This window comes from Pongo abelii, chromosome 7 (genome assembly GCF_028885655.2).
Source record: "Pongo abelii isolate AG06213 chromosome 7, NHGRI_mPonAbe1-v2.0_pri, whole genome shotgun sequence".
Lineage (NCBI taxonomy): Eukaryota > Metazoa > Chordata > Mammalia > Primates > Hominidae > Pongo > Pongo abelii.
Genome location: NC_071992.2, coordinates 132,084,637 through 132,106,593, shown reverse-complemented (window position 1 = coordinate 132,106,593; position 21,957 = coordinate 132,084,637).

Below are 21,957 nucleotides of genomic sequence, written 5' to 3'. Positions count from 1 at the left end.
TGAGGAAGCCTCCTTCTGTGGCTTCTATTTGGGGATAATGGTAAGATTCCTAACTCTCAATTTTTCCTCTAAAGTACTTCTAAGAAAAACTCTTCATTTTGAGCTACCTTGAATGACTGTCCAGCCCTCCCAACTAAAAGAAGAAGCTAATTCAAACCAAGCATTGACACCTTAGTGAGTTCTACTTATCCACTTATTCATGAATAAGTTTGCCTATACAGGAGCAAACTAATAACTGAGAATAGCACTATCTAGTTATAATTATTTCTTTCTTGGAAAAATAGAGGCAAGACATTCTACTGCTTTTATGTAGAAAGAATTTAAAGATGCTCCAGTCTGTGCAATTTACTCATTCAATTGGAACTGCTTTGCTGTTCAGACAACAATGGAGGGTAAGGGACTAACATCACTGAAGGAAACGTCCCTAAGCACATAAAGACATTTCGAATATATTTCAAAGTATGTTAAATAGAAAACAATATGAAATTCACAAAGTAGCTGCAAATATTTTGCCATCATATAGTGCAGAAGAGGGATTCTTTTACATCAGTACATGGATTGTACTAATCTATGAAAGAATAATAGAATGTGAAAAGTAAAGACAATGTAGCAAGCTTTCCATAAAAGGTAGATTGTTTATTTTTGGTATAAAAGTTCCTTTGTTTTATGAAAACAAATGATGACAATAGTTGTAGTTGTTTTTATAATACCAGAATTTGGCAGAATAAAAGATTGCTTACTGTATGTTGGTCTTCAATTTATATTTATTTGCTTATTAAAGTATTTTCTTATAGGTAGAATTCTAAATTACTGGTGTTGAAGATGACCATTACAGCAAAGCTAATGGGAAGTTTTGGTGATTAGACAGGAAATATGGGCTGGGTGCACTGGCTCACGCCTGTAATCCCAGCACTTTGGGAGGCCGAGGCGGATGGATCACCTGAGGTCAGGAGTTTGAAACCAGCCTGGCCAACATGGTGAAACCCCATCTCTATTAAAATACAAAAAAAAAATTAGCTGGACATGGTGGCGGGTACCTGTAATCCCAGGTACTCTGGAGGCCGAGGCAGGAAAATCGCTTGAACCCAGGAAGTGGAGGTTGCAGTGAGCCAAGGTCGTGCCACCATACTCCCACCTGGACAACAAGAGTGAAACTCCATCTCAAAAAACAAAACAAAACAAAAACAAACAAACAAAAACAAAAGGAAATATGTAGATGACAAGAGAAAATGGCTTCTATAAATTTATTCTTTGGGAATAATTTTTTAAAAAGTTAAGAAGGAGAAAGGAGACCTTTGAAAAGTTAGAGGCTTTAAGAACATTTATATTTAAAAGCTATTCTCTTTTTTAATATATATAAACATTGGACTACGTATTTAAGAGTTACGATTTTGTTTGAGGTTTTCTTATTGTTGATTGTATTTATATTTATTTATTGTCCATGTGAAAGAATAACTGAGTGATTGATAAGATAGTACTCATAAAGCAAACGTCTAGAGTCATTTTCATTAAAAAGGCAGAGCTAATCTTACCACAGAATCTCACTGGCAGAGTAGGAAAATATTGCAACTCACCACAATAAAGTAAATATTTTAACAAGATGAATATCCATTTAAAAATGAAAACTGCTGAACCGTGGCAAGTGGAAGCCACTAAACATTTTGCTACACGTTTCCGTCAGGTTCTAGCCAAACCACGGAATTGTCCTGTCAAGTTATGGGCATCACATAGGAACTCAGAGAGGAAGAGAGACAGGTCCTGGAAGGCAGGAGAGAATAGGAACAGGTTTAGATTTCAAAAGTAGCCCTCTAAGCTTTGTGGTTACTTCCTGATGCAAAAGACACTTTTTCCCAGTGCAAAAAGACATTTTCCCACCTGTTTTAAGAGTAACTGGGTTTCAATTATTTTCAGTTAGCTTAGTTTTATTTTGCTATTTGCACGTTCTTGTTTTCTTGACAGTTTTGAGTAGCATCTTTTGTCATGCCAGGTTCTTTCCCTCAGTCATCTTTCCTCTGAAGTTTCAGTTCACACTTTCTATAACAGACAATAAAATAAATGTCTATGCTTATTACAGTGATTGTCACAAACATTTTCATTATTGAGATACAGGGAATTATATATGGGAAAATGACTCAAAAGTGCATTATAAAGGCTGACAATTATAGTCGTGGAAATGGACACTTAACGTATAAAATTCAAACGACTTTATTCTCAATGCAGCTTAATAATTCAGATAGAACTAAATTTGAAATGGAAATAATTCAATCAGAGTAGAACAAAGATTTATTGCCTACTATCCTTAAAGCAGGAGAATTCTACACAATGACAGTAAATCGGATTGAATAAGAAGAAAAGAATCAGAGAAATAATGTTTAATCTTCAGAGAGAACAAGTGTAAAGAACTAAAATTGTTTGTATACAAGTGAATGCCATTACTTCTTCTTTCAAGCAAATGGGAAAGATGTCTTTATTCATTATTTATGATGAACTGACCTTAATAAAATTAAATTGTATTTAAATATTCTCTGATTTTTAGGTTAACAAATAATTCTCTAATTTGTGGGTTAATATTTCCCTTCATTAGTCCCAAATCATGAAGTTTTACTGGAGAAAAGGAAACCCTTTTACACTGTCAGTGGGAATGTAAATTAGTACAACCACTAAGGAGAATTGTTTGGAGGTTCCTCAAAAAACTGAAAATTGAGTTACCATATGATCTAGCAATCTCACTGCTGGGTATACATCCAAAAGAAAGGAAATCAGTATATCAAAGGCATATAGCAAAGCGTTTAATCATCAAAGAAAATAATGGATTTGGTGTTGCTTTAGCTCATAAAACATACAATGCTCATTTATGGAACTTTACAGATTAAAAGTTTAAAATAGATTTTTAAAATACCCATACGTGTCTTTTAAAAACTTCATATCTTGCTTAAGTAATTTTACAACATGCCTGATCTTAACAAGGTTAGAGCATGAAGTTATAGGTTATAGGTGAAGTAGTGTTCTTTCTTATTCTAAAAGTTGCATATAAGAGCTCCTCCTGTCCCTTTGTGTCCTTAACATCTTTTCATTACAAAATTTTGGGGTCATGACTATTTGATCAATGTATTAAAAAAAAGTTGAGGAGTTGAAAAAGTCACCTTATATGTCATAGGAAAGCTGAGAGAAGGAGATGGGCCAATTTACCATAATTCTGTTCATTGTACGGATAAATAAATGGAGGAAACCCCTCTTTAGTGTCTCTCTTTGTCTCCCAAGAGAAAGGCAGAACATTTATTAAAATTGTTTAAAACAGATTTTATTTAAAATGATGTGATATAACTTTCAGCAGAGATATGCTAAAGTGAAAAGAGAATTTCATAAATCCAGAAATGTCTAGCTTAAGGGAAGACACTGAAAATCAGGTCTGAAGTTGGCAGACAGTTTACTAGGGAAGGCATGTTATAAAATTGGATTTTTACATTATATATTTATATATTTTTTATTATATATTATATATAACATTTTTGTTATTTTAAAAATAGCCTGGACAATGAGGGTTATAGTAAAAGGATTTTCATATTGGTCTCTGAGACGGCATTTGAGCCCGATCACAGTCTTTTGTCATGTCTAAAAGAGAAGTCATAGCTCTGATCTGCCTCCTGATTAGGTATAAGCACCATTGGAACAAGAACCCGATGGCCAATATACGCAAGTATTGCATTTGGTCCTGAAATCGAGTTTCTTTTAGAAAACAAATGTTTTTAGTCAGTTTAACAGTACGTGAAACTAGTAAAGGGAGGGCCTGGTGGAAAGTTAAGTACTACAGAGTCATGTCCTTGTCTTTCAAAAATAAGAGCTAGAAGAGTGAATACTAAAGAGAAAGTTGGCTTTTCAGGTGTCTAGGACAGATAAAATTGTTACTAGAAATATGTGAAGGTAAGTTTGTCTTACTATCACATTTCACAATAATTAAGGTAACAGCAAAGAGATGAAAAAAATCGTACGTATCTAAATTAGGTGGTTTATATGTATACGTTTATATATCTAGCTACCTAGCTAGCTAGCTCGTAAGTATTATATAAATTTTGGTTCTGAAAACCTGTACTAGGAGAATTAATGGAGACTTCATTGTTGCTGATGTGGGAAGAAAATGAACAGTGAGTGAATTTATGGAAAAGAGGCAGGAGGGGATACCAGGAAGTTGGTTCTCAGCTGCTTCTTATTCCAGCTAACTATACACCATATTGTTTACCCCACCTCCCAAGCATCCATATGGTGTAGAGTTTTCTGGGAAGTAGTTGCCTAGCAGGGTCTACATTTCTAACCTCCATTAGTGAGGCCATGTGGATGAGAATAGAGTGGGGCACGTGTGTCAATTTCAATGGATGAGGCTTCCTCATTCTCTCCTCTGCCTCTGGCCTGATGCAGATGAATATGACAATCTTACAAGCCTCCTTGGAAGATGGATGAGCCAAGTTGGAAAGAGTTTGGAGAAGAGCCACCTACTGATTAGAAAAGTAATTTGGACTGTATGTAAGCAATAAACTAACTTCGGTAATATTGTTTTCCTTGGAAGAGTAGCTAGCACTATCCCAGTCAATATCTGAAGCATTTATATTTGAAATCAGATATAGCTTGGTTCTGGATCAAAAGTGAACATTCAAAATAAATTTTCTCTAAAATCAAAGAACATTTTGCCACCAGAATCTTTGCAACAGTGACACTTCTTGCCATCTGTGGTCCTTGTTTCTATTAGTTAACACCACTTAACACCATAGTCTGTGTTCCACCCAACAAAACAGATAAGAGTTTTGTGCTGTTCACATGTTAAAAAATTGTTTATATTTTTTTCCAATATTATTGCTTAATGTGCAGAGAAAGCTGATATTCATGGGGCCTTCTTAACGCTTCCTTTTAATCTTTGAAGCTTTAACATTTTTGTTTTCTATAACTGTACTATGTCATTGGGTTATCTTGCTCTTGTGACCCTATACCATTGTGAAAACCAAAAAAGAAAGAAAGAACAAAAACTACTATATGCTAATAGCACATGGCATCAGTTCTGCCAAAATATTAGCACATTAATGATATGAAAGTTTATAGTTAAGAAGATAGTTTCCTAAACTGTGCTTTTCATCAGCATGTTGTTTTATTTCCACAAAGACTGTGATGAGAATAACCTGGATGTAGGCTAGAGAAGTACTGCACATCCTGTGAAATGAGTACATCCTAGTAGCCTACTATGGGCATAGAAATTCCTGGATTTAGTGAGGAATATTGGATATGTCATGCATTTGCAATTTAAACCAAAAGGTCTCACTCTTGAATGAAGTATCTAAGAAGATGAAATCAATTCAATTTGACAGTAACTCAATCTCCAATCACCTTTCCTTCCTTCCTAGCAATATGTACTCTTTACCCTCAGTGTAATCATTTCGCTTACTGCTCATCTCTGATAAAGCAAATCTCAAGTACAGCAATAGCCCACAGCTGTCATTCCACACCCCATGTTTTAAAATCACCACACATTTCCTTTTCCCTCTTCTGAAATGGTCCCCTGCATAAAAACTTGTATTATTTCACAGCCAGATATTAGAAGGAAACTATATGATAAGAAATAATTAGAAAGGGGCTGTGTTTCAGAATCTGGGATAAGACCACAGATTTCCTCTTACTAGCTGGCTGTTATTTGGGTCTATCCCTGAGCCTCAATTTAATCATTCATAAGATGGGGATATAACATCTAAATCACAGGGAAATCACATATAGTGACTCTCAATAAAAAGTAGCTATTGTTATCATTTTCAGGAAGCAGTGTGATGTACAAGACCCTTTTCAAAGTCCAAATGAAACTCTTCTTGGTGAATTTTGTGGGAGGGAAAGCAGTACAATAAAGGAGAAGTAAATACTCTTAATTACAGTTGGATAAATTTTACCAGGCAAGGGAATGGAAAGAGGAGAAATAGGTCACATAAACGATAACAAATCATCTGTTTAAAATCTGCCTTTCTGTTGCTGGAGGAGAAACTTCCTGGTGATCAGGTAAGTGTTTTATATTACTGCGTCTCAGTTGTCATCACTACATAATTGAGAAAACTGGTCAATCTGCCTGAGACACTCCCTGGTCCTCCATGAGCAGATTAATATCTACTGACACCTCAGCATTTAGCTTAAAGCCATTTCCTTCAGCAGGTCTCCAGTGACCTCTTAAAACCAGGCTAGGTACTTCTCCTAAGTCCTGCCCTGGCATCCTCTTCTCATGCAATTGTAGCACAAATAACACTCTCTTGTCATGGTTTTTACTGCTTCCACAGACTGAACAGTAAGTTTTGAGAACAGAAGACTTGCTTTGTTCCACATTGTGTTCTTGATGCTTAGTGTAGTCCTTAGGTCACAGGAGACATTTAAAATATTGTTGAATGAATGAATAAATAAGTTAAAATCTTCCAAGTGAGAGAATAGAAAAGACAGACCATGGGGGGATAAATGTAAAGGAGAATAGGTTAAAATAAAAAGTAAAAGTAACTGTAAAATATATTTCCTCAGAGATGTGAAGACTCTGAAGGAACATCATCTGTCTTTAAATTGTGGAAGGCTGCAAATTAATTGCCTTATATTTAGTCAGTTATTAAATGGAAGCCAACTGCTTATGAGAATACAAGGGCAGAGAAAGAAGGTTTCTGACCTCACAGAGCACAAAACATAGTGGAGGAAATACAGATGTTAACAAACAGTAACAATATGATATGACCGTTGCCACAGGGTGGGGAAGATGTTCACCTAACTCAAGGTAAACAGAGTCCAGAAAGTCTTTTCACACAGCGTAATGCTTAAGTTAAATCTGAAAGGTACACAAAAAGGGAAATAAAGAACTAGACAGAGATGACCTCTGGTAGGCATTCTCCAGTTTTATCATGGGTCTGCAAGTCTGACATAAATTGTCTGCATAATGAAGAGGAATATATTGGCTCACAGAATTGAGGTCTTCAGGAATGGTTAAGTCAGGAGCTCAAAAGTTGTCTTCAGACTCTCTTTCTCTCTCCTCTCTCTCAATCTCAATCTCCTGGCTTTGATTTTCACTTTGTTAACCCCTTCTTTTTAGATTTTTACTCGTGGAGGCTAGACACCCACCAGTAGCTATAGATTACCTTTGCCAGATTACCAGATTACCATCTCACAAATTCTAGTGGAATGAGAATGATCTGCCCTACTAATAGCTCCAGTAAAACCACAAAATCAAGTCACATTAATCTGGCTCATTATATAATTGTCTATTTCTTAACAAGTCATTGTAGCCAGAGAGATACACTGCTCTGCCAGGATGTCTTAAATCCTTTGTCCACCTCCGGAATCTAGGGTGAGGTCAAGCCCATAAATTCACATGGCCCGAAAATGAGGGAGTTATGTCAAAATTAGGGGAGGGGCTGATACCAAAAGAGGACAGGGATGGACATCAAACAGCCATAAGCTATAAGTATTCATTATATATATACACACACACGCACACACACACACACAGACACACACGGAACTTAGACATGTCTTCTACATGTCTCCTACATGTCTCCTGTGACCAGCTTATTATTAAATATTTAATTATTACTCCTGTACCCATATCCTTGTAGAATACCACACACTTATACACACAAACACACACACAGCAAATCACAAGAAAGCACAATAGAAAATTAACAATAACCAAAGTTATTTAAAGATGTATAATGCCAAAAGTATGATGATACTTTTTGGTAGAATCTGTACTAGCTGAAGTTCTGTATGCTTTGATTATTCACTGCTTGCATTAGTGCAGGCTCCTTCACTCATGGCCTGCAATAATTATTAACAAGTGTGATACAGACAAGGCTTGTACTCTGCATGACTGTGAGCATTGATTAGATAGGGATCACTGTAGTTTTTTAAACTGGAAGAGGCCTTAAAGACCCTATTATTTACCCTCTTATTTTATAAATAAGAAATTATGTCCAGAGAGGTTCAATACCTTGCAAAATTTTCAGATTTGACAATGATTTCCATAAAACACTGCAGGGTACTTCTTTCATAGAAAGATAATTTTACACAAAGCCATTTCCCCTACCACTTTTTGCACATGAAAACCAGAGAACGAAAAGAAGAACCAGGTGCCCTGCCTTTCTGCCAGTGTAAAAACTCTCCACGATAAAACACATAAAAATGCTGTACAACACATGAAAAACTAGTTTCCATTACTTGAAAGCAAGAGGACACTTTACTTTCTAATCACATTACAAGTTAGAAAAGGTTGTGGTCATTCTAGGGATTCTAATGAGAAGTGATTTGTAGGGAAACTTGACCAAGCTGGGAAACAAGGACCAGTGTCTAATTTTTCTCTTGCAAATTCTTCAAGAAATGTGACAAGGTTTTTATATGACCTATTTCTACCCCTGCCTTAAATACCAGAATAAAATAGGTGAATGATTCAGAGGCAACATTGAGCTTCTGTATTCAGAAATGTAATCAGAATATTTCATATGCCTTACTCAGAGGAGGCTCTACACAGAACTATTGCTATCCATATTTTTTTGTCATATGACAGCAAATTGACATTTGTTCTAACATAAAGAGGAAAAATAAAGGAGAAAAAAGTAAAAATTATTGCCATGTTGTACAAATGGAAACTAAGAAGAAGGAATAACAGTAAAATAAATCAAAAGAATAACCCAAATATATATTTTTTTGCTTTGTCAATTTACATATACAAAAAATTTGTTATTTAACATGAGCGTTATATTACCAATAATATTTATTATTAAAACATTTAATAATGTATATTATTTTTCTCTTTGAAGTATTTTTGAGATCCAGGAGCTATCAGCAAAAAATAATATTAGACATCACCTACAGAAAATGATTCTAAAAATCAAAGGAATCTTAAATCTATTTTATTTCTCATGAAAGCCTCAAATTCCTGAATCCTTGGATTATGGCCCATCCTGTGAATATTCCTCCCTCTTTCTAGAACTTGTTTTGGTGTTCAAGATTGACATGGATGATAGATGTAACTTGATATGGTAAACAATCTTATATTTTGATTTTGAGGATTACTTCACCCTTGTTCAGGAAGGCTCTGCTATATGACTTTAAGAGATCCTACTCTTTCCGTTTTCTTTGACTTGAGTTTACCTACAATATCAAAAGAAAAAAAAATCCCTGTAGGCATTCACAGTTATATTTTACTCTAATTACAGAATTCTTCAGCAGTAGACTCTGAAACTTTCACTTTCTGAAATGGATGTTTTTGGGGTAGATTAAGGTGACAGCTATAACACTGGGTAGGACTTTGAAGTGTTTAAAAATTCCTCCCCACAAGATAAGCCTGAAGCTGAATTTCAGCCAAGAGTCTGTAATTGCCTCAAAGTGTGATGTTTTCCATTTGTCTCTTCAAAGTTTCTTCCAGTTTATCCACAGAGGCAGCATTTTCCTATTCCAAGCCTCATCTTTTCCACATTTCCCTACCATTGGAGGTTTTAGAGGGCTTATCTCAGAGAAGGTTGATATGTTATGACTGGTAATCACCAGCCAATCAGTATTTAATTACCTATTCGATGTATTTACAGTGCTTTTAGAGAAATATGATCGTTCAGGTTGGCCATCCCTAAATAACATAAAGCTCCATGAAATTATCAGGCAAAAATACAAGCTAACTGTGTGTTAAAAAGTCAAACTGAAAGAAATGAAACAAAGAACAAAAATTGCAATAATGTCAAAAAGGTAAGGTGAAGGTCAGCTACAGTTTAGAACAATGATTTTTAAAATAGCTCTATTGAGGTGCATTTTAGATATCATAAAAATCACCCATTTCAAGTGTGTAATTTTTGTAACTTTACTGAGTGGTACAGACATCACCACAAATCAGTCTTAGATATTTTCATCTCCCTCAAGAAAATCTCTCATGCCTGTTTACAATTAATCCCTATTCCCACCTGCAGGCAGCCATTAACCTACTTTCTCTAGCCATAAACTTTCTTTTCCTGGACATGTGCTATAAACGGAATCATACAATATGTGGTCTCTCGTGTCTGGCTTTTTTACTGAGTAATGTTTTTGAGGTTCATTCATGATGCAGCATGTGTCCTTATTGGTTTCTCTTTATTACTGAATACCATTCCATTATATGAAATGATTTTAAATGGCAATATTGTAAAATTGTGCTTTTCACAGTGCCCTTGCAAGCTGTAAATGTTGTGGAGTTAAAACCTGTTTCCACAACAATCAGTCAACACAAGGGGTCCTACGACCAGAAAGAGCTTGCAAACCATTGTCCTATGGAATACGGCACAGTTCTTTCATGCAATAATTCAACAAATATTTATTGAAGCCCTACCATGAGCCAGGTACCATGCTGTCCACTGAAAAGATAGGAAGGTGTAAAGGAGATGTAGTTTCTGTGTTTATCCACCCGCCACGCCCCCCACCCCCCCAACCCCCTGACCACCACCATTATGGTCCTTTAGGAAAGATGGGATTTAAACAAATAATTAAACTTAAAAATTTTTGGTTAAGATTAAGATGAGTGCTACCACAAAAACAAAACAAAACAAAATAAAACGTACTTACTGTAAAAATGAGTAAGAGAGACATTCAGCCTAGTCTGAGGCTCGAGAAAGATTTCCCTGCGGGAGTTATATTTAAGCTGAGATATGAAGGACAAAATATTTGGACAGGTTTACTAAAAATAAGGAAGAGAATGTTCTGCTCAAAGAACAGACTTGAGAAGGACTGATGCATCCAGGGAACCGAAAGGACAGCAGAGCTGCAGAAGCACTGTGTTGGAGGGAATCAGGGATGAGCGTGGTGCAGAAAGGGGGCTGGGAAGTGGAAGAGGCTGGGTTGTTCAGGGCTGTGTGACCATTGTAAGGATCTGAGATTTTATCTTGAGGGCAAAGGATGCCATTAAAGTGTGTGAAGCAAGAGAGGGCTGTGATTGCCTTTGTGTTTTCTGAAAAAAATTACTCTGGTTATTGTATACAGAATGAATATTTGAACAATGTCAATATTATAACAAACTGGTGGAATGAGATCACTTCTAAGGGAATTACCATGTAATTTGTTCCCTGATAACTAATGTTTCCCCGTTCCCTAGGACTGTTCCTATTATGCCACATAATAGGGTCTTTTCTGGGTATTTACCCAAAAGAATTGAAATCAGGAATTTGAAAAGATATTAAAATTCCAATGTTCATTGCAGCAATATTTATAGTAGCCAAGACGTGAAAACAATAAAAATGTCCATCGATGGATGCATGGATTAAAAATGTGTGGTATATGAATACAATGTAATATTATTCAACCGTAAAAGAAGAAGAAAATTCTGCTATATATGACAACATGGATGAATCTTGAGGACAATATTATGCCCAGTGAAATAAGCCAGTCACAGAACCACAGATACTGCATGATTCCACTTATACAAGGTATCTAAAATTATAAAACTCATAGAAGCTGAGAGTAGAATGTAGCTGCCAGGAGATGAAAGTTTGGGAAAACAGGGAGTTGCTATTCAATAGATATAAAGTTTCAGTTATGCAAGACAAATGCATTCCAACGGTCAGCTATATAACACTGCGCTTATAGTTAACAATACTTTACTGTACACAAAAAATTGTTAAAAGGATGTATTTCACGTTAAATGTTCTTACCACAATAAAAAATAATTGTTGGACAAATGAACAAATAATAAGGTCACCATTCTTGAATTTAACAATAGCATACTTTTCTTATAGACTAGAAAAGTCTCTTGGTTATTGCATAGTGAAGTAGTTCCTGATCATTTGCTTGTTCATCTGTTTATTGAGTAGGAAAGAAATGGGTAAAGCGAGAGCTAGCATGCTAAGAAAAATGAATAACTCCAAGCCTGGGAAGGACATGCTTCCATCCTTCTTCCATCACAGCAAGCAAAATGCTGAGGAATCTGGGGTAACTCACTATAGATTTACCTGACAGAGGATAATGCTAACTTCTCTTCAACTAGAAATGCAAGCCCATTCTAACCAGAAAACAAAACAACAAAACAAGCCACTGATTATTTGAGGGAGAGTACATAGAATCAAATAGACATTCCCTGGTATTAAAATGATTTTGGGCTTCTGACTCTTGCTACTGGTAAAACTGTATGGGGAATGTTATTACATCACACTGCTCACCACCTGCTGAGTGATGTCTTTCTTCATCAACCTTGAGATTGCTTCTTTCATCTCTAAACTTTGCAAAATATAAAAATGTTTCCTTCTCTTCTGGGCTATTTGGTTGCTAGAAACAGATTCCAAAATCCTCTGCGGACATGTTTACCAGGAATACTGGTTCTGCTGTCTTCTCCCATGAAAAACACCACCCGCCTGCTCAAAGCAAAGAACCAACATCTTGGGACAGCAAACCTGAGATGACCTTTATTATTAGTGCCAGTATTTTTTTTTATTTTAATCTTTTAGAAGGCTCTACTTTTGAAATATCCATGGATATTTTAGAATTTCTTGCGTGTGTGAAAAATCTTGGCTAACTACTTGCCTCCATTTATCAAAAAGTTGGAATAGGTTTATACTAGGCATGAAATGTCTCTTTGTATTTTTACTAATGGATTAATGGTGCTAATAAACATTCAGTGCTAACGAAGAAAGCATGGTGGAATGTTTATTGTACTCACTTCTAGGAACCTGTTAAAAATAAATGGAATCATTTAATGATTGAATGTGCTTGTTTACATTTCAAAGCTGATTAACTTAAATTTAATCTTTGTTTTCTTTCATTAGATGCTGTGGAAGTTCTCTGTCATTACTTTAATTAGATGCATTAATAAGGTTTTAAGACATCTCTGCACAGAACTATGTGCAAATTCAAGAGGATGAACCCAAATCTGGTGATGTAAAAGTCTTATTTTCGATGTGCTAACTGAAAGCTGCTTATTTATTTTTCAGTCTTTTTAAACTATTTATTTTAATGTATGTATGTGAGTGTTTATAGAATCAGTAAGAAATCATAATTCATTTATTTCCCATTTGGGTCTCTAGAATGTACCAAAGCTCTCAGGAAGAACTCAAGACTCTTATCTGCCTTTCATATAATGAAACTAAATACTGTGGTGCTGAGAATAAAGACAAAAAAAGTAAACAAGCACGGATTGGAACACGAATTCCATTTTAAGTATGTGTTCATTTCTTATTTATCTCAAAGGAACATATATGCAAACTTGAAGTCCATTTCGGAATTAGCTGTCTCTCTGGCACTAGATGAGTCCTTAGGAGCTCTGGGATTGTGAACCCTTATACATTACAAGCCAAGGAATCCACCTTGACTTACAATGGTTAAATGGGTTAACCCATTTGAGATTGTGAACCTATAAATGTGGTTAACCCATTTAAGGTTTGGAAGGGTGGTGGATTCTTTGGCTTAAAATCAAAGACAGGTGCGAAAACTTGGCACAGCTACATTTGATGTCTGAATTACATTATATTTGACCAATCATTAATGGAGGAATTCGTGTGTTTACATATAGAAATAATAGAGATGTGTAGAGAGCATTTCAGCATTAAATGTTTTAAAGTTTGCCTTAAGACTTAGAGTTTATAACTTCCTTTTTATTAGTGACAATTTTTGGTCTTCTTTTCTAATACCCTATGATCAGTTGACAATACTGACAATTTTATATGTATTGATGTAATTTTCTTTCATTTGGGAATTATCTTTCTCTTACCTGCATACAGAACTTGAACAGGTAAGCTAAGATTTATAAATATGTAATTAGTAGTCTAGATCAGCATGAACCATAAGATTCTTTCTTAAGAAGCATTCAGTAATAAATGACTCCTATTAAAATGGTCTAATTAGTTTTAAGTATTTAACTAGAATTAACAGAGATTCAAAACCCAGCCTACCTAGACTGCATATTAGCTTATAATGACTTAGGAGTAATCAGATTTCCCAGATGGCTTCACAAGGAAGAGAGAAAATAAAAATAAAACAGTTTTAAAACCAGGTAACTAATTATACACAGATTATTTGCAAACAGCTTCTCTCCTTTGAACAAAAGAAATAAGCTTAGCTGAACTGAACTGAAGCTTTCATTGCCAAACCCACAACAGAATCATTTTCCTAGAAGAATAGGCCCATATTATGAATGTAATGATGAGCGATATCAAACTGGGCCATGATCAAAAATGAACAGATACTTGCTCTAGCTAATTTGAATGGCTGGTCTTTGGGGGCAGCTGGGTTGAAGTTTGTATCTTTTTCTTTCCTTCTTTCTTTCCATTTTTTTACTTTTTTTGAACAGAGGCCTTTGTCTGAATTCTGAGTGAAATGCTGGATTGCAAATTACTGTATTCTTTCCCAACTCCTTCTAGTAGCTACAGCTTTCCAAGGAGGTCTTTGCCTCTGTCTTTTCTACTTGGAAACAATGGGTTCTTGGAACTCATAAGGATAGTTGGAATCCCAAATAGATGAAATTGGAGAAATTGGAAATTTTATTTCATGTATCATGACTTCCTTGGCAATAGTCTCACAGTTTCAAAATTATTTTTGAAGTAAATCAGATCTGTGTTTACTTTGAAACAAATTGTTATTCTCTGAGTAAGTTTTGTTTCTCATTATCATTATATTAATTGAAGTTCAGTTATAGTAGTCAGCAGCTGTTATTGTTTTCCAGGTACTGAGCTAGTGCTTGACCCTGGCTCTCATTTATTCATCACAATACCCTATTATCCACATTTTAGAGATAAGAAGAATCAGAGTTACAAAGGTTAAGAACTTATCCAAGTTACATAGCCAGTGAGTCAGAAGGCAGGAATGGATCCACCTCCGCCTCACTCCTGTGTTTTGTGCTCTTCATCATTATGCTAGAGAAGAGAAAATGTTTTCACAATCCTTACTTCTTATACGAATGAAAAATTGGTTACTCCACATAACAAGGATCCTGAATACTATGAGGAATAGTTTTATAAAGTCTAAATGCAGAAGGCTATACCAAGGAGTTAAAGTTTTTCTTTATCCATTGTGTTCAGAAAGTGCTCCATAATCAACAAGCATGTTTATCTTTCTCAACAATGTTCATGTGGTTGCTTTGCGAAGATTATGCATTTGCTTATCCATATTCTGGGTCATAAGTAATGTTCATTTACTCTAAATTCTTTCATAAGGAAAACTGTCGAAATATTTTCCCAGAGGTCATTTTTCATATGAAAGTGAAGTATGGCAGAGTATATTATGTTGGTCTAGAAAAATAGAAGGCTTTTAGGAGAACATACCCAACTTTGCATTCCAGCTTGGCTATATTAACTATTTCTATAACACTGGACAACATATTTAACTAGGAGCCAGTTTATTCAGTACGGAAATCCAGGGAATATCAAATGAGATAATGTGGTAACATCATCAGGCATAGAGATGTTTATTTTCTTTCATCAACCTCATTTTTCTCCTTTGTTCTTTCCCCACACAATTCTTGCTTTTTATTTTTTCTTTCTTCCTTATATCCTCCATTCATATTTTTACTTTTACTATTCATTTTTGATTTGTTATGGGAGAAGTTAGGAAAGGTGGTCTCTGAATTCTCTAGAAATCATTCTGTTTTGCTAGTGTTCACTTACCTACTTAGGATGGTCTCATCACAAAACCTTTCTTAAAATTTTCATCTAAATAATTTTTGAAGATAATAGGTACGTGAACAGTGGCCACTAAGTCTGTTAAAAATGGATTCTACTTTTCAGAATAAATCTTGAGTTTTGTGCTTATTTTGTCACTTTTTTCCAATAAAATTGCTTGATGGAAATTTTCACTTCATATGTGACTTTTATAGAATGACCTTTGTAGAATAATGAGGATTAATTTTGCCAAAATGTTCTATGTCTTCAATAATTTTCCCAAGGCATTCATTAATTTCTTGTTGTATATGTTGTATTCTTTTCAACTACCTAGACTGTGACTGTCCTTTTTTATTTTCTCTTTCTCAATTGATAACTGGTAGGGATAGATCCAAGTTTGTGGGAGCCTCCAAGAAAAGGAATATAATATTATGGAAACAATGGTTAAAGAACAAATAGTTATTTAGAATGAGCAAAGGAAACACAATAAATTATAAAAATCTGACAAATAATCATAAAATCCAGAAAAATCACAAAATATTTTTGTTAATGAACTGCTTGGTGTACATCCATGTTAATTTTTGCTACTTTATTTGGCTGCATATGCTTTGATTGACTATTTGACAGTGATTTTATATTTTTGTAATGAATACAAGCATATTTGAGATTTTCCTCTAGCATGACCAATAAATTTTTTTCTATTATTATAGTTTAGAAGATTTTATTACAGCTCTACTAGATATTGCCAATGTCATGTACCTTTTAACATACATGTCAAATTTTCGAAAAAAAAACTTGTATATAATGTATGTATGTATAAAATATGTATATAAAGATATACATATATACTTGTTAGAGGTATATATATACTTGTTAGAGGTATATATATACTTGTTAGAGGTATATATATATATAATGCAGTAAGTTTATATATATATGCGGTAAGATTTGGAAGAATTTTTCATAGAAAACTAGCTTCTGGCTCTAGCCAATTGTTTTCCTCTGGGACTGTTTGCCCTGTGTTGCCAAATATTTTAAGAGAACCCTGAAATGCACATTTTGTATGAACTGTCTAGACGATTTCTTTTCTGACTTTTAAATGTTGGTAATATTGGGGTTTTTAAGAAACACTGTGAATAAACAAAATTTATCTGTTGCTCTACACAAAGGAAAATTACGATATTACATTTTTATTTTATATTCATTTTATTCTTATTCTTTAGGGTTTATATTAATGTTGTTTTCTCATACCTTGATACTGACCATTTTTTAAAATGATACTGTTTGAAACAACCTACAGTTTACAATGCTTGTATCATCATTTTATACATTTATAATGCTCATATTTGGATGCCAAAATACAAAAGGGGGGGAATATAGAGAGGTAACATGTGAAGTTGGAATATGGCCAATGTATTCACCCACAGAATAGGACACAACTGTAGAAGGCCAGAGTGAAGTCCTGAAAGCTCTAGCATGAACTGGGTTCCTATTTGCCTGTGTCAAAGAACAATGCTTGAATTCCACAGCCTATTTATGAAAAAAAAATTCTTAGCAAAGAAAGAATAAAAGAAATTTCCTTAATGTGATAAAGAGTATCTAACAAAAACGTAACACCAAATGTCATACTGAAAAATAAATTATTGAAATCCTCTCCCTGAGATTCGGAATCAGGTAAGTCTATTTTTTGTCACCTTTTATGATCAACATTATCTAATGGAATTTCAAGTGGGAGGCCCATTCAGTTCCCTTTTTCTCATTCTTGTCCAGTTTCTCTTCTGCTTTATTCCGAGGCTCCTAAAGAGATATATAGGCTAACTTTGTAGCTCAGGATCTCATAAAAGTGTTCATTGAAAAAAAGCCTTCGCCAACCCAAAACATAAAAATCCTTAAAACTAGTGCCCTGATTCGCAGTGGCTCATGCCTGTAATCCCAGCACTTTGGGAGGCCGAGGCGGGAGGATCACAAGGTCAGGAGATGGAGACCATCCTGGCTAACACGGTGAAACCCCATCTCTAATAAAAATACAAAAAATTAGCCGGGCGTGGTGGCGGGTGCCTGTAGTCCCAGCTACTTGGGAGGCTGAGGCAGGAGAATGGTGTGAACCCGGGAGGTGGAGCTTGCAGTGAGCCCACATTGCCCCACTGCACTCCAGCCTGGGGGACAGAGCCAGACTCTGTCTCAGAAAAAACTAGTGCCCTGATTGCCCTTATTACAATGCATGCCTTTTCTTTTGGGACTAATTTCACCAGTGGATTTAGTTCCTTTTGTCTAAGTCTTCTCTTTTTTCCCATTCTTCTTAAATTTTAGTAAGTTCTCCATTAAGATTCCAAATAATCCTGTAAGCAAACAAATCTCAAAATCTATTTTTGTATTTTAAAACTATATTTAAAATAATGATGTGTCCTCACGTTATCTTGTAGTCCACTGAAGTTCCATCTATTTTTTTTGGGGGGGGGCTTTAATAAACGATGAAGAACGTATAAATGATAAATGAATTCATTCCCTGCAATACTTGTTATCTACTGCTGCATAATGAATGATCAAAAACGTGGTGTCTAAAAACAACAAACAGTTATTAGCTCATAGTTTCTGTGGGCCAGGAATTCAGAAGCACCTTAGTTGGGTGGGACTTGTGAGTTAGAGTCAGGGTGTTGTCCTGAGCTGCAGTCCTCTAGGACTTGTGTCCAGCCTCACTCACGTGGATGTTGGCAATAGGTCTCAGTTCCTCATAGTTGTCAGTTGGAGGCCTCTCTTCAAGACATGGCAGCTGACTGTCCCTAGAGCAAGTGATGGAAGAAAGAGAGCAAAAGAGAAAGCAAGCAGGAAGCTTTGGCACCTTTTATGACCTAGTCTTAGTAGGGACATGCCATCATTGCTGCTGTCTTATTTATTTATTTAGGCAGACTTTTGCTCTTGTTACCAAAGCTGGAGTGCAACGGCGCACTCTCGGCTCACTGCATCCTCTGCCTCCCCCGGGTTCAAGCAATTCTCCTGCCTCAGCCTCCTGGGTAGCTGGGATTACAGGCACCTGCCACCACACCTGGCTTTTTTTTTTTTTTTTTTTGTATTTTTAGTAGAGACGAGGTTTCACCTTGTTGGCCAGGGCTGATCTCGAACTCCTGACCTCAAATGACCCACCTGCCTCGGCCTCCCCAAAGTGCTGGGATTACAGGTGTGAGCCACCATGCCTGGCCGATGCTGTCTCTGTCGGTCACATAGACCAACTCTGGAAGCATGTGGAAGAGGACTACACAACAGGGTGCATGCCAGGGACCACCCTGAAGGCTGGCTACTGCCTATGACGAAGGGAATTCCTTTCATATTTCATTTTCAATGCTCATTTCATCTTGGAAATAGCTGGCGAAACCAGCTAAAATAGTTGAACCCAAAAAATCTGTTACAATTTATGTCATAGTCAGCTAGCCATTTTCAGAAATTTTTAACAGTGATTTTCCAATCGGCAAAATAGGGCAATGCTTTAATGTAATTTAAATATACGTCTAAGTGTATCTAGCCAAATTTTCAAAGCCAATTTTTTTTCTTTTAAACATGAAGGGATTGGATATTAGATTCCAAGTAATATTTTACATTGTCATTGAAAAAGAAATGGTTGAAAGTTTTATATTCTTTCAGAATAAGTGAAATTTGTAGTAGATGGCATGCAAAATTTTGTCTCTTTGCAAATTAAATGAAACAAATGAAACCCAGACTTATTTTGAGTGAATTAACTCAACCTGAGCCTATAGCCCAGCTACTGGCTTGGCCATAATTAAGTGCTAATCACGTGGGTGTGCTGTTTTGTGAGGCAGTAAACCAGCTTCCTGAGTGTATAAACAAGGAGATTGAAAGCTGAGGATCTTAAGCTATCAAGGAACTGCAATTTTCTTGTAGGAAAAAAAAAAAAAAACAAAGCAGACCTACCTGTTTTTGCTATTAGAATAAGAGTGAAAATTCCAAAAAAGTGAAAGAAACGGTTGTTTTAAAAATTGGCCAAGAGTAGTGCTGAAGTAGAAAAGTGTTTCATATGCTCACAGTCTCTATGTTAAGTATCTCCTGTAGAATTCAACAATCAATATGTTTGTCAAATACTTTCTATCTGTAAAACATCATTCCATAGGGGCATTTAAACCCATGAGGGTTAGAGCAGAAATGAGCTACAGATTTCATCTCATCTATAACCAGTTTTCTATCCCACTCACATTATGAATTTCATAGATTAGCAAAAGGGGATTCTAAATTGTTAAGTAATTTGCCCAAAGTCACATATATGTGACTTTGACATATGACACACATACAGAATGTTGTTACAGAAACGTTGTTAAAATACAGATTCAGAATTCCAACACTGGCTTAAAATTAAACCCCAGTTGTGCACGCACTATTTGACACTGGGAGATTTAAGCTTTGCATGGTTCAATTTGTAAACCAAGGAAGCAATCCTTACCACATTCATAAATTCTACATATATGAGCCAGGTAATAGGGCTATACTGCCCTCAAAAACTTTTAGTCTATGAAGGAGATAAAGGTAAGCAAAATGTGCTTTGGGAACATGGATATTGCTATGGCCTAAAACTTCATATCCCCTTGAAATTCGCATGTTGAAATCCTAAACTCAAGGTGATGATATTCAAGATGGGCTTTTGAGGGAAATGATTAGGTTATGGGGAAAGAGCCCTCATGAATGGGATTAGAGTCTTTATAAAGGGGGCCTAAGTGAGCTTGTTTGTCCCTTTCCCCACATGAGGACACAGCAAGAGATCCTATCTGTGAGAAATGAGCTCTCACCAGACACCAAATCTACCAGTGCCTCTGGCTTGGACTTCCTGCCTCCAGCTTGGACTTCCAGCCTCCAGAACGATGAGAAATAAATTTCTGTTGTTTGTAAGCTATGCTGTCTAAGGTATGTTTGTTATAGCAGCCCAGAGGGACTAAGGTAGACTCCAAATCCAATTTCTCATAGGTGGTCACATATGAGCTTCGCATAGCAATGGGAAGGTGAAGAGGGAGACATTGGTCTAGAGGAGACTGCAGCATGTACACAGGCCCGGAGACTATAGCTGGCATGGCGGGGCAAGGAAAGACCACACTGAGGGTGGCTGGATAGAGATGGCAAGCTGGGCTGGAAAGGACTCACTGAGGAAATGAATGAAAAGAGTTTATCCCAGCTCATGGTACACCCTTGGTAAATGATAGTTGTTGTCATTAATTTTATTATTGCTATCATTAAGCATTAAAACTGCAACTGGGAATCTAAATTCCTATTTGCACTTATCTCTGATTTCCAGCATCTTTTTTTTTTTTTTTTAACTGTATCAGGGTGATGTACCATAGAAACTTTCCAGTGACAAAGATTTTTTGCTTGGCTGCTCTTTTCCAAGCACTGTTCTGTTCCAGGCATTGGGGATTCAGCAACAATAGAAAGAAAAAAAAAAAAAAAGAAAAGAAAAAGAAATCAGACAAGGCCCTGTTCTTTCCAGGAGAAATGGATTTAAAAAAAAAAAAAAACCGGGGAAACAAATACATAAATGAAATAATTTCAGTTGGAAAAGTGCTCTGAAGAGAATAAGACTAAAGGAAATGAGGTGGGACATACCTAATTGCTGGAGGAATGTGGGGAGACAATCAATGTTCCTCCAGCTCATGATAGTCAGGGAGATCTTCCTGAAGCCATGGCCATGGAGCGGAAACCTAAAGGATGGGATGAAGCCAGCCAGGCAAAAAGAGCACTCCAGGCAGAGGCCCTGGTCAAGATCCAGACAGACTTGAGAAAAGACCTTCTTGCTTACAGTGAGGAATGAGACTGGAGGGAGTTAAGAGTCAGGGAGACCGAGAGTGAACGAGAGTGAATTTAGAGGACAGGAAGGAGTCATATATGGTGAAGTGACTGGGTTTTATTTTACATATATTAGAGAGATTCAACCAGAGGCATGATGTGGTATGATTTATACTTTCAGACACTTGTTCAACAGTAGCACTCTCCACAGGTGGGATTAGGTACTTTTTTGTTATGGGCGCTGTCACATGACAGTGTAGGATGTTTTGCCGCATCCCTGGCCTCTCCCCGCTAGATGCTGGTAGCAGCCTCCTAGGTGTGACAATCAACATTATCTCCAGGCATTGCCATGTGTCACAAGACAGGGGACAAAATCTCTTCCAGTTGAGAACCACTGCTGTAAAAGTATATCTTTTGTTGCTATATAGAAAATTGACTGGAGAGTTGGAGAAGTGGGGAGGGCCAGAGTGGAAGCCAAGAGGCTCCTGTGAGGCTATTGCAGCAATCCAGGGGAAAAAGTCACTTGATGGTGGAGCAGCAGAGACTGTCAAAGGGGCTGGGAAGCAGGGTACCTTTTGGATTTATT